At 34.2% G+C, this 13563-nt stretch overlaps 1 long non-coding RNA gene across 1 annotated transcript in view; it reads right to left on the bottom strand.

Annotated features, from left to right (window-relative positions):
• Positions 1 to 764: 764 nt before the first annotated feature.
• The window catches only part of LOC309650637, a 465308-nt gene continuing 452509 nt past the window's right edge, over positions 765 to 13563 (bottom strand). Inside the window, exon 2 of the long non-coding RNA XR_014257662.1 lies at positions 765 to 8230. This is a non-coding gene — a long non-coding RNA (uncharacterized lncRNA). The remainder of the gene's footprint in view (positions 8231 to 13563) is intronic.

Here is a 13563-nt window from a genome sequence, read left to right as displayed (position 1 = left end):
TATCAGGGTACGCTTTTTGTAGATAAATATAAATCATTTTAAGTGAATTGAAAAGCAACAATCTTTGTATGTGCTTATTGTTGTTCAAACTGTTACCTTAATAACTGACAACTATTTTTCACTGTGCAAAGATTAGGAATCTACTGTGATGTGTGAATTCATAAATTGTTTCTAATAATTTCTTTGAAAAATGAATTTTCTGTGATTCTTCCAATCCTCTTCTAGACTTCATGTGCTGTGTAAGATTCAAAATAAGTGTAGTTAATGTGAATTTTCTCCAGAATCCTTCAGAAAAAGAAAATGTCACCTACCCTTACTTTTTTAAAATAAACTTTTCCAGAGTTCCTTCTTTTCAATGTAAACAAGAGTGTCAATCACTCTGTACAAACTTCCCCATTCCCTAAGTTCACATAAGAAACTTGCAGTTATCTGATTCCAGAAACATGGGAAAATGGTTTGTTCCATATCCACGTTGTGCATTGCCTCTATAATTGCTAATATCAAGAGATGATTTTCACTTTATCATAGACCACATTTCCAAATGAGCTGAGATCCCTCTCAAAGGAGGAAATTTCCACTTTAGATTTAGATTTTATGCTTAGTTACAACCCTCAGTGACATCATTAAGGACACAACATTGGTGTCCAGATTTCTCAGGCAGCTTGCAGTCATTGTTTAATCCATTTGTAATATTGTAAGCAATCCACTTATAGTTATCAATTGCAGAAACTCATAAACTACCATTCTCTCCATTATTAGGTTACCTTGTTTTCTTTTTTTCTTTTCATCTTCAGGTATTTGCCTATGCTCCAATCTTGAGTTCTTGAAAAGCCTCCAGATGCTACTTAAGGGTGCTAATGGACTTCAACTCCCATGCATATCCTGGATGGAACATGTGTTCAGGGACCTGATAAATCCCGTTTTTAGCCACTGAAACTCCCAGGTCTTTAGAAAGCAGCTTTAGCAAAGGGAGAAAGGGTTTCAAACCACTGAATCTTCATTGTCTTATCTGTAAGGGTTTGTGTGGCATTGGAGAAGATCTCACTTGAAATAGAGAAAACAAGACAGAAATTAAGATCCCAATAATTATTTTGTATCATAAGTAGGAAATCTGCAGGATGCATTCTGGGACAAGTAAAACAGACTTAATGCAGACAAAACAACTTCTATTCTTTTGTTTTCTTTGATTTTAACGTAATATATTCTTTATTAATGTAAACTTGAGTTAACTGCAAATTAATTAGATTGATCTTCTACAGTTATATGTACCCCATTTCTCTGAATTAACATGAACTGTCTTATTAAAGGTAAATGGAAAGTTTACTTTTTTATATAAATTATTTTATTTTTTTATAATTACACTAACAAATGGTGTGATTTTAAAAATTATAGTTGTTTACAATAGTATATTAGTTTCAGGTGTACAAAACAGTGATTCAGTATTTATAAATTGTACTTATTTAAAGTTATTATAACTTATTAGCTATATTTCTTATGCTGTAAAATATACCCTTGTGTCTTATTTATTTTACATGTCATAGTTTGTACCTCTTAATCCACTATGCCATTTCTCTCCCCACTGGTAACCACAGGTCAATTATCTCTATCTGTGAGTCTGTTTCTGTTTCGTTATATTCATTCATTTGTTTTATTTTTTGAGATTCCACAAATAAGTGATAATATACCATATTAGTCTTTCTTTGTCTGACTTATTTCACTAAGCATAATACCTGCCAGTTACGGTGTTGCAAATGGAAAAAAATCATTCTTTTTTATGGCTGAGTAATATTCCATTGTGTGTGTGTGTGTGTGTGTGTGTGTGTGTGTGTGTGTGTGTGTGTGTGTGTAATCACATCTTCTTTATCCATTCATCTGTTGATGGACACTTAAGTTGTTTTCATATCTTGCCTATTATAAAAATGCTGTTATAAACATTGGGATGTAGATATCTTTGTGAATTAGTAAATTCTTGTTTTCTTTGAATATATACACAAGAGTGCAATTGCTGGATCATATGATAATTCATTTTTAGTTTTTTGTGGCAACTCTATACTATCAATATTTTCTACAATGGCTGCACCAGTTTACACTCCCACTAACTGTAATAGTGTTCCCTTTACATTCTCACCAACATTGGTTATTTGTGGTTTTTTTGGATGATAGCCACTCTGAAAGATGTGAGGTGATATCTCATTGTGGTTTTGATTTGCATTTCCCTGATGATTAATGATGTTGAACATGTTTTCATGTGCTTGTTGTCCATCTGTATGCCTTCTTTGGAAAAATGTCTATTTGTGTCTTCTAACCATTTTTTAGTCAGGTTTAGTTTTTTGTTTTTTTTTGTTTTTGATACTGAGTTGTATGAGTTGCTTATATTTTTGGATATTTACCCTTTATCAAACATATTATTTGCCATTATTTTCTCCCATTCAATAGGTTCTCTTTTCATTTTGTCAATGAATTCCTCTACTGTAAACAAGCTTTTTAGTTTGATTAGGTTTCATTTCTTTATTTTTGCTTTTCTTTCCCATGCCTGAGGAGACAGATCCAAAAAAATATTACTACCACTTATGTCAAAGAGTGTTATGCCTATGTTTTCTTCTAGGAGTTTTATGGTTTCCAGTCTTACATTTAGGTCTTTAGTCCTTTTGAGTTTTTGTATATGGTGTGAGGAAATGTTCTAATTTCATTTTTTTTTAATGTAGCTGTCCAGTTTTCCCAGCACCACTTGTTGAAGAGTTTGTCTTTCCCCCATTGTATATTTTTGCTTCCTTTATCATAGATTAGTTGACCATATGTGTGTAGGTTTATTTCTGGTCTTTCTATTCTGTTCCATTGATCTACACATCTGTTTCTGTGTCAGTATCATTCTGTTTTTATTACTGCAGCTTTGCAGTATAGTCTGAAGTCAGGGAAGGTGATGTTTCCAACTTTGGTCTTTTTTCTCAAAGATACTTTGCTTTTGTGCTTCCATATAAATTTTAACACTATTTGTTCTAATTCTGTGAGAAATTTCATGAGTATTTTCATAGGGATTGCATCAAATCAGTAGATTGCTTTGGGTAGTATGGGAATTTTAAAAATATTAATTCTTCCAATTTATGAACATGAGGTAACTTTCCATTTCTTTGTATCATCTTCAATTTTCTTCATCAAAGTTTTAGAGTTTTCACAAAAAAGGTCTTTCAACCCATTGGTCAAGTTTATTTCTAGGTATTTTATTTGTTTTGATGTGATTTTAAACAGGATTCTTGCTTTCTTTTTGATAGTTTATTATTAGTGTATAGAAAAGCAACAGATTTCTGTATATTAATTTTGTATCCTGCAATTTTACTGAATTTATTTATTTATTCTTTCTTTGTAAATTTTTATTGGAGTACAGTTGATTTACAATGTTGTGTTAGTTTCAGGTGTACAACAATGTGAATCAGTTATACATATACGTATATGAACACTTTTTTTAACATTATTTTCCTATATAGGCCATTACAGAGTATTGAGTAGTGTTCCCTGTGTTACACAGTACATTCTTATTAGTTATCTGTTTTAGATATAATTGTGTGCATATGTCAATCCCAATCTCCCAATTTATCCCTCCCCCCCTTATTCCCTGGTAACCATACATTTGTTTTCTATATCTGTGACTCTATTTCTGTTTTGTAGATAAGTTCATTTGTACCCTTTTTTTAGCTTCCACATATAAGTGATATCATATGATCTTTGTTCTTCTTTGTCTGATTACTTCACTCAGTATGACAATCTCTAGGTCAATCCATATTACTGCAAATGACTTTTTTTTATGGCTGAGTAATATTTCATTGTATATGTGTACCACATCTTTTTATCCATTCCAATGTTGATGGACATTTATGTTGCTTCCATGTACTGGCTACTGTAAGTAGTGCTGCAATGGACATTGGGGTGCATGTATCATCTTGAATTATATTTTATTTTTCTTTTTTTGGGGGGGAGGGTATATGCCTAGGAGTGGGATTGCTGGGTCATATTGTAGTTCTATTTTTAGTTTTTTAAGGAACCTCCATGCTGTTCTCCATGCTGGCTGTACCAATGTACATTCCCGCCAACAGTGTAGGAGGGTCCCCTTTTCTCCACACCATGTCTAGCATTTATTGTTTGTAAATTTTTTGATGATGACCATTCTGAATAGTGTGAGGTGATACCTCACTGTAGCTTTGATTTGCAGAAATCACTTGCATTCCTATACACTAACAACAAAATATCAGAAAGAGAAACTAAGAAAAGAATCCCATTTACCATCATAATAAAAGGAATAAAATACCTAGGAATAAACCTACCTAAGGAAGCAAAAGACCTGTACTCAGAAAGCTATAAGATACTGATGAAAGAAACAAAAGATGACACAAACAGATGGAGAGATATACCATGTTTTGGACTGGAAGAATACATATTGTCAAAATGACTATACGACCCAAAGCAATCTGAAGATTCAAAGCAATCCCTATCAATTTACAAATGGCATTTTCCAGAGAATTAGAACAAACATTTTTACAGTTTGTATGGAAACCAAAAAAAACCAAATAACACAAACAATCTTGAGAAAGAAAAATGGAGCTGGAAAAAAGAAAATCAGAGCTGGAGGAATCAGTCTCCCAGACTTCAGGCTATACTACAAAGATACAGTAATCAACACAGTAGGGTATTGGCACAAAAACAGAAATATAGATCAGTAGAAGAGGATAGAAAGTACAGATATAAACCCATGCACCTATGGTGACCAACTCTATGACAAAGGAAGCAAGAATATACAATGGAGAAAAGACACTCTCTACAATAAGTGGTACCAGAAAACCTGTATGGCTATATGTAAAAGAATGAAATTAGAACACTCACTTACACCATACGCAAAATAAACTCAAAATGGATTAAAGACCTAAATGTAAGGCCAAACACTATAAAACTCATAGAGGAAAATATAGACAGAACACTCTTTGACATAAATCAAAGCAAGATATTTTTTGATCCACCTCTGAGAGAATTGAAAATAAAATAAAAAATAAACAAATGGTATCTAATTAAACTTAAAAGCCTTTGAACGGCAAAGGAAACCTTAAAAAAACAAAAATACAACCCTCAGAATGGAAGAAAATATTTTCAATTGAAGCAACTGACAAAGGATTACTCTCCAAAATTTCCAAGCAGCTCATGCAGCTCAATATCAACAAAACAAACAACCCAATCAAAAATGGGCAGAAGATCTAAATATACATTTCTCCAAACAAGACATACAGAGCACATGAAAACAATGTTCAACATCACTAATTATTAAAGAAATGTAATTCAGATATACAACAAATGGTGTTCTCCAAAGCCCTCTCTTTAAAAATATAGGGTGCCAGAGGGCAGACAGCAGAAATAAGAAGAACTACAATCCTGCAGCCTGTGGAAAAAAACCCCACATTCACAAAAAGATAGACAAGATAAAAAGGCAGAGAGCTATATACTAGATGAAGGAACAAGATAAAACCCCAGAAAAACAACTAAATGAAATGGAGATAGGCAATATTCCAGAAAAAGAGTTCAGAAGAATCATAATGAAGAAGATCCAGGACCTCGGAAAAAGAATGGAGGCAAAGATCAAGAAGATGCAAGAAATGTTTAACAAAGATCTAGAAGAATTAAAGAACAAACAAACAGAGATGAAAAATACAATAACTAAAATGAAAAAGACACTAGAAGGAATCAATAGCAGAATAACTGAGGCAGAAGAACGGTGAGTGACCTGGATGACACAATGGTGGAATTCACTGCTGCAGAACAGAATAAAGAAAATAAAAATGAAAAGAAATGAAGACAGACTAAGAGACCTCTGGGACAACATTAAATGCAAAAACATTCATATTATAGGGGTCCCAGAAGAATAAGAGAGAGAGAAAGGACCCGAGAAAATATTTGAAGTGATTATAGTCAAATTTCCCTAACATGGGAAAAGAAATAGCTAGCCAATTCCAGGAAGTGCAGAGAGTCCCAGACAGGATAAACCCAAGGAGAAACATGCTGAGAAACATAATAATCAAATTGGGAAAAATTAAAGACAAAGAAAAATTATTGCAAGAAGCAAGGGAAAAAAGACAAATAACATACAAAAGAACTCCCATAAGGCTAACAGCTGATTTCTCAGCAGAAACTCTACAAGCCAGAAAGGAGTGGCATGATATACTTAAAGTGATGAAAGGGAAGAACCTACAACCAAGATTACTCTACCCAGCAAGGATCTCATTCAGATTTGATGGAGAAATGAAAAGCTTTCCAGAGAAACAAAAGCTAAGAGAATTCAGCACCACCAAACCAGCTCTACAACAAATGCTAAAGGAACTTCTCTAAGTGGGAAACACAACAGAAGAAAAGGACCTACAAAAATAAACCCCCCAAATTAAGAAAATGGTAATAGGAACATACATATTGATAACTAACTTAAACGTGAATGGATTATATGATCTAACCAAAAGACACAGGCTTGCTGAATGGATACAAAAACAAGACCCATATATATGCTGTCTACAAGACACCTACTTCAGACCTAGGGACACATATAGACTGAAAGTGAGGGGATGGAAAAAGATATTCCATGCAAATGGAAACCAAAAGAAAGCTGAAGTAGCAATACTCATATCAGATAAAATAGACTTTAAAATAAAGAATGTTACAAGAGACAAGGAAGGACACTACATAATGATCAAGGGATCAATCCAAGAAGAAGATATAACAATTATAAATATATATGCACCCAATATAGGAGCACCACAATTCATAATGCAACTGCTAACAGCTATAAAAGAGGAAATCGACAGTAACTCGATAATAGTGGGTGACTTTAACACCTCACTTACACCAATGGACAGATCATCCAAACAGAAAATTAATAAGGAAACAAAAGATTTAAATGACACAGTAGACCAGATATATTTAATTGATATTGATAGGACATTCCATTCAAAAACTTCAGATTGCACTTTCTTCTCAACTGCACATGGAACATTCTCCTAGATAGATCAAATCTTGGGTCACAAATCAAGCCTCAGTAAGTTTAAGAGAATTGAAATCATATCAAGCATCTTTTGTGGCCACAACGCTATGAGATTAGAAATCAATTACAGGGAAAAAAACATAAAAAAACACAAACACATGGAGGCTAAACAATATGGTACTAAATAACCAAGAGATCACTTAAGAAATCAAAGAGGAAATCATAAAATACCTAGAGACAAATGACAATGAAAACACGACGATCAGCAAAAGCACAGGATGCAGCAAAAGCAGTTCTAAGAGGGAAGTTTACAGCTATACAAGCCTACCTAAAGAAACAAGAAAAATCACAAATAAACAATCTAACCTTACACCTAAAGGAACTAGAGAAAGAAGAACAAATAAAACGCAAAGTTAGCAGAAGGAAAGAAATCATAAAGATCAGAGCAGAAATAAATAAAATAGAAACAAAGAAAACAATTGCAAAGATCAATAAAACTAAAACCTGGTTCTTTGAGAAGATAAATAAAATTGACATACCAATAGCCAGACTCATCAAGAAAAAAAGGGAGAGGACTGAAATCAGTAAAATTAGAAATGAAAAATGAGAAGTTACAACAGACACCACAGAAATACAAAGGATCCTAAGAGACTACTACAAGCAACTCTATGCCAATAAAATGGACAACCTGGAAGAAATGAACAAATTCTTAAAAAGTTATAACCTTCCAAGACTGAACCAGGAAGAAATAGAATATATGAACAGACCAATCACAAGTAAAGAAATTGGAACTGTGCTTAAAAAATCTTCCAACAAACAAAAGTCCAGGACCAGATGGCTTCACAGGTGAATTCTATCAAATATTTAGAGAAGAGCTAACACCCCTCTTTCTCAAACTCTTCCAAAACAATTGCAGAGGATGGAAAACTCCTAAACTTATTCTATGAGGCCATGATCACCTTGATACCCAAACCAGACAAAGATACTATAAAAAAAGAAAATTACAGACCAATATCAATGATGAATATAGATGAAAAATCCTCAACAAAATACTAGCAAAAAGAATCCAACAACACATTAAAAGGGTCATACACCATGATCAAGTGGGATTTGTGCCAGAGATGCAAGGATTCTTCAATATACGCAAATCAATCAATGTGATACACCATATTAACAAATTCAAGAAGAAAAACCATATGATCATCTCAATAGATGCAGAAAAAGCTTTTGACAAAATTCAACACAGATTTATGATGAAAACTCTCCAGAAATTGGGCATGGACGGAACCTACTTCAACATAATAAAGGTCATATACGACAAACCCACAGCAAATATTCTCAATGGAGAAAAACTGAAAGCATTTCCTCTAAGATCAGGAACAAGACAACAATGTCAACTCTCACCACTATTATTCAACATAGTTTTGGAAGTCCTAGACACGGCAATCAGAGAAGAAAAAGAAATAAAAGGAATACAAATTGGAAAAGAAGTAAAACTGTCACTGTTTGCAGATGACACGATACTATACATAGAGGAACCTAGATGCCACCAGAAAACTACTAGAGCTAATCAATGAATTTGGCAAAGTTGCAGGATACAAAATTAATGCACAGAAATCTCTTGCATTCTTATACACTAATTATGGAAAATCTAAAAAGAAACTAAGGAAACACTCCCATTTACCATTGCAACAAAAAGAATAAAATACCTAGGAATAATCCTACCTAGGGAGACAAAAGACCTGTATGCAGAATACTATAAGACACTGATGAAAGAAAGTAAAGGTGATACCAACAGATGGAGAGATATACCATGTTCTTGGATTGGAAGAATCAATATTGTGAAAATGACTATACTACCCAAAGCAATCTACCGATTCAATGCAGTCCCCATTAAATTACCAATGGCATTTTTTATGGAACTAGAACAAAAGATCTTAAAGTTTCTATGGAGACACAAAAGACCCTGAATAGCCAAAGCAGTCTTGAGGGAAAAAAACGGAGCTGGAAGAATCAGACTCCCTGGCTTCAGACTATACTACAAAGCTACAGTAATCAAGACAATATGGTACTGGCACAAAAACAGAAATATAGATCAAGGGAACAGTATAGAAAGCCCAGAGTTAAACCCACGCACCTATGGTCAAGTAATCTATGACAAAGGAGGCAAAGATATACAATGGAGAAAAGACAGTCTCTTCAATAAGTTTTGCTGGTAAAACTGGACAACTACATGTAAAAGAATGAAATTAGAACACTCCCTAACACCATACACAAAATAAACTCTAAATGGGTTAGAGACCTAAATGTAAGCCCAGACACTAGAAAACTCTTAGTGGCAAACATAGGAAGAACACTCTTTGACATAAATCACAGCAAGATCTTTTTTCATCCACCTCCTAGGGTAATGGAAATAAAAACAAAAATAAACAAATGGGACCTAATGAAACTTAAAGGCTTTTGCACAGCAAAGGAAACCATAAACAAGACGAAACGAAAACCCTCAGAATGGGAGAAAACATTTGCAAATGAATCATCGGACAAAGGATTAATCTCCAAAATATATAAACAGCTCATGCAGCTCAATATTAAAAAAACAAACAACCCAATTTAAAAATTGGCAGAAGACCTAAATAGACATTTCTCCATAGAAGACATATAGATGGCCAAGAAGCACTTGAAAAGCTGCTCAACATCACTAATTATTGGAGAATTGCAAAGCAAAACTACAATGAGCTATCACCTCACACCAGTCAGAATGGCCATCATCAGAAAATCTACAAACAACAAATGCTGGAGAGGGTGTGGAGAAAAGGGGACCCTCTTGCACTGTTGGTGGGAATGGAAATTGATACAGCCACTATGGGGAACAGTATGTAGGTTCCTTAGAGAACTAAAAAAAGAATTACCATATGACTCAGCAATCTCACTACTGGACATATACCCAGAGAAAACCATAATTCAAAAAGACACATGCACCCCAAAGTTCATTGCAACACTATTTACAATAGCCAGGTCATGGAAGCAACGTAAATGCCCATCAACAGACGAATGGATAAAGAAGATGTGGTACATATATACAATGGAATATTACTCAGCCATAAAAATGAATTAAATTGGGTCATTTGTAGAGACGTGGATGCATCTAGAGACTGTCATACAGAGTGAAGTAAGTCAGAAAGAGAAAAACAAATATCATATATTAACGCATGTATGTGGAACATAGAAAATGGTACAGTTTAACTGGTTTGCAGAGCAGAAACTGAGACACAGAATTAGAGAACAAACGTATGGACACCAAGGGGGGAAAGTGGCAGAGGGTGGGGGTTGTGGTGTGATGAATTGGGAGATTGGGATTGAGATGTATACAGTCATGTGTATAAAATGGTTGACTAAAAGAAAATAAATAAATATACAAACAAAAAAAAAGAAATGCAGTTCATTTATTTATTCTAACGTTTTGTTGGTGGTGACTTTAGGATTTTCTACACATAATATTATGTCATCTGCAAATGGTGACAGTTTTACTTCTCTTCAAATTTGGATACCTTTTATTTCTTTTCCTTGTGTGATTCATGTGGCTAGGACTTCTAATACTATGTTAAATAGAAGTGGCAAGAGTGTGCATCCTTGTCTTATTCTTGATCATACAGGGAAATCTTTCAGTATTGAATATGATGTTAGCTGTGGGTTTGTCATAAATGGCCTTTATTACATTGAGCTATGTTCCCTAAACACCCACTTAGATAAGAGTTTTTATCATGAATAGATGATGGGGGTGAGTATCTATTCTATTTATTTCTGCTGTGATCTTTATTATTTCCTTCCTTCTGCTGACTTTGGGCTTTTTATGTTCTTACTTTTCTAATTCCTCTAGATGGTAGGTTAGGTTGTTTCTTTGTGATTTTTCTAATTTCTTGCTGTAGGCTTGTATCACTATAAACTTCCTTCATAAATAAATTTTGTCAAATACTTTTTCAGCATTTTTGAGATAATCATGCAATTTGTATCCTTCCTTTTGTTAATATAGTGTATCACATTGGTTGATTTGTGGCTATTGAAACTTTCTTGCATCTCTGGTATAAATCTCACTTGATCATGGTGTATAGTCCTTTTTATGTCATGCTGAATTCATCTTGTTAATATTTTGTTCCGGAATTTTTCATCTACATTGGTCATAGGTATTGGCCTGTAATTCTTTCCTTTTTTTGGGGGGGTAGTGTCTTTGTCTGGTTTTGGTATCAGGGTAATTGTACCTTTGCAGAATTAATTTGGAAGTGTCCCTTCCTCTTCAGTTTTTTGGAATAGTTTGAGGACAGGCATTAGCTCTTCTTTATATGTTTAGTAGAATTCCCTGTGAAGCTGCCTAGTCTTGGACTTTTGTTTCCTAGGAGTTTTTTTCACTCCTTTTTAAATTTCACAGCTAGTGATCAGATTATTTGATTTCCTTTTTGATTTCTTTGGTGATCCATTGGTTGTTTAGTAACAAATTGTTTAGCTTCCACGTGTTTGTGTGTTCTATAGCTTTTTTCTTGTAGTTGATTTCTAATCTCATAGTGTTTTTGTTGCAGAAGATGCTTGATATGATTTCAGTTTTCTTAAATTTATTGAGGCTTGCTTTTTGGCCCAGCATGTGATCTATCCTGAAGAAAGTTCCACGTGCACTTGAGAAGAATGTGTATTCTGCTGCTTTTGGATGGAATGCTTTATAAATATCAATTAAGTCCATCTGGTCGAATGTGTCATTTAAAGCCTGTATTTCCTTATTGATTTTCTGTCTGGATGATCTGTCCATTGGTGTAAGTGGGGTGTTAAAGTCCCTTACTATTATTTTATTACTATTGATTTCTCCTTTAATGGCTGTTAGCATTTGCCTTATATATATAGGTGCTTCTATGCTGGGTGCATATATATTTACATTTGTTATATCTTCTTATTGAATTGATCTTTTGATCTTTATGTAGTGTCCTTCCTTGTCTCTTGTAACAGTCTTTATTTTAAAATCTATTTTGTCTGATATGAGTATTGCAACTCTAGCTTTTTTTGTATTTCCATTTGCATGGAATACCTTTTTCCATCCCTTCACTTTCAGTCCTCACTTTCAGTATGTGTCCCTAGATTTGAAGTTGGTCTCTTACAGACAGCATATATACAGGTCCTGTTTTTGTATCCATTTAGCCAGTCTATGTCTTTTGGTTGGAGCATTTAATCCATTTACATTTAAGGTGATTATTAATGTGTATTTTCTTATTGCCATTTTGTTAATTGTTTAGGATTTGTTTTTGTAGGTCTTTTTTCTTCCCTTCCTCTTGTTTTCTTATCTTGTGATTTGATGACTATCTTTAGAGTTGTATTTGGATTGCTTTTTCTTTTTTGCATGTGTATCTATTATAGATTTTTGGCTTGCAGTTCCCATGAGGTTTTGATATAGCAAATATATCAATATTGTACATATATACAATATTGTTTTAAATTGCTGCTATCTTCATTTCAAATGCATTTCCAATATTCTGCATTTGTATTCTCCTGTTCTCACAATTGCTACTTTAGTATATTTGTGTGTGGATGATTTCCTCCCTTTACTGTATGTTTGCCTTTACTGGTGAGTTTTCCCATTTGAAGTTTTCTTGTTTCTAGTTGTGGTCTTTTCTGCTGATTTTATGGTATTGAATTCTCTTAGTTTCTGCTTGTCTTTAAAGCTTCCTATTTCTCTGTTGAATCTAAATGAGAGTCTTGTTGGGTTGAGTATTCTTGGTTGTAGGTTTTTCCCTTTCGTCACTTTAAAAATATTGTGCCACTCCCTTCTGACCTGCAGAGTTTCCACTGAAAAGTCAGCTGATAACCTTATGGAGATTCCTTTGTATGTTACTTGTTGCTTTTCCCTTGTTGCTTTTAATATTTTCTCTTTGTCTTTAATTTTTGTTAATTTGATTAATATGTGTCTTGGCATGTTCCTCCTCAGGTTTATCCTTCATGGGACTCTTTGCTCTTCCTGGACTTGACTGAGTATTTCCTTTCCTGTATTAGGGGCTCCTATGTAGTCACTGCTTTGCCCTGGGTCCCCGTGCACATGAAACCTTGTGTGCACCCCCAAGAGTGGAGTCAGTGTTTCCCCTAGTCCTGTGCAACTCCTGCACTCAAGCCCCACTGGTCTTCAAAGCCAAATGCTCTGGGAGCTCCTCTTCCTGATGTCAGACCCCCAGGCTTGGGAGCCTGATGTGGGGCTTAGAACCCTCACTCTTGTGTGAGAACCTCTGCAATATAATTATTTTCCAGTTTAGTTTCCTGTGTGTAGCCCACCTGGCAGGTATGGAATTTTATTGTGCCCCTCCTACCATACTGTTGTGACTTCTTTGTCTTTGGATGTAGAATATCTTTTTTGGTAGGTTTGAGTCTTTTTTGTCAATGGTTGTTCAGCAGTAGTTTTGATTTTGTTGTTTTTATGAGAGGAGGTGAGCTCAAGTCCTTCTAGTCCACCATCTTGTCTCCTCCTCCACTTGTTGAGGTATTTTCTGATTTCCTCTTTGATTTCTTTATTGACTAATTTTTTTTAGTAG

The sequence above is a fragment of the Balaenoptera physalus genome (genome assembly GCF_965194825.1).
Source record: "Balaenoptera physalus genome assembly, chromosome: 20".
Lineage (NCBI taxonomy): Eukaryota > Metazoa > Chordata > Mammalia > Artiodactyla > Balaenopteridae > Balaenoptera > Balaenoptera physalus.
Note: the sequence above shows the minus strand (reverse complement) of the source record. Positions and strands in the feature narration are given on the sequence as shown.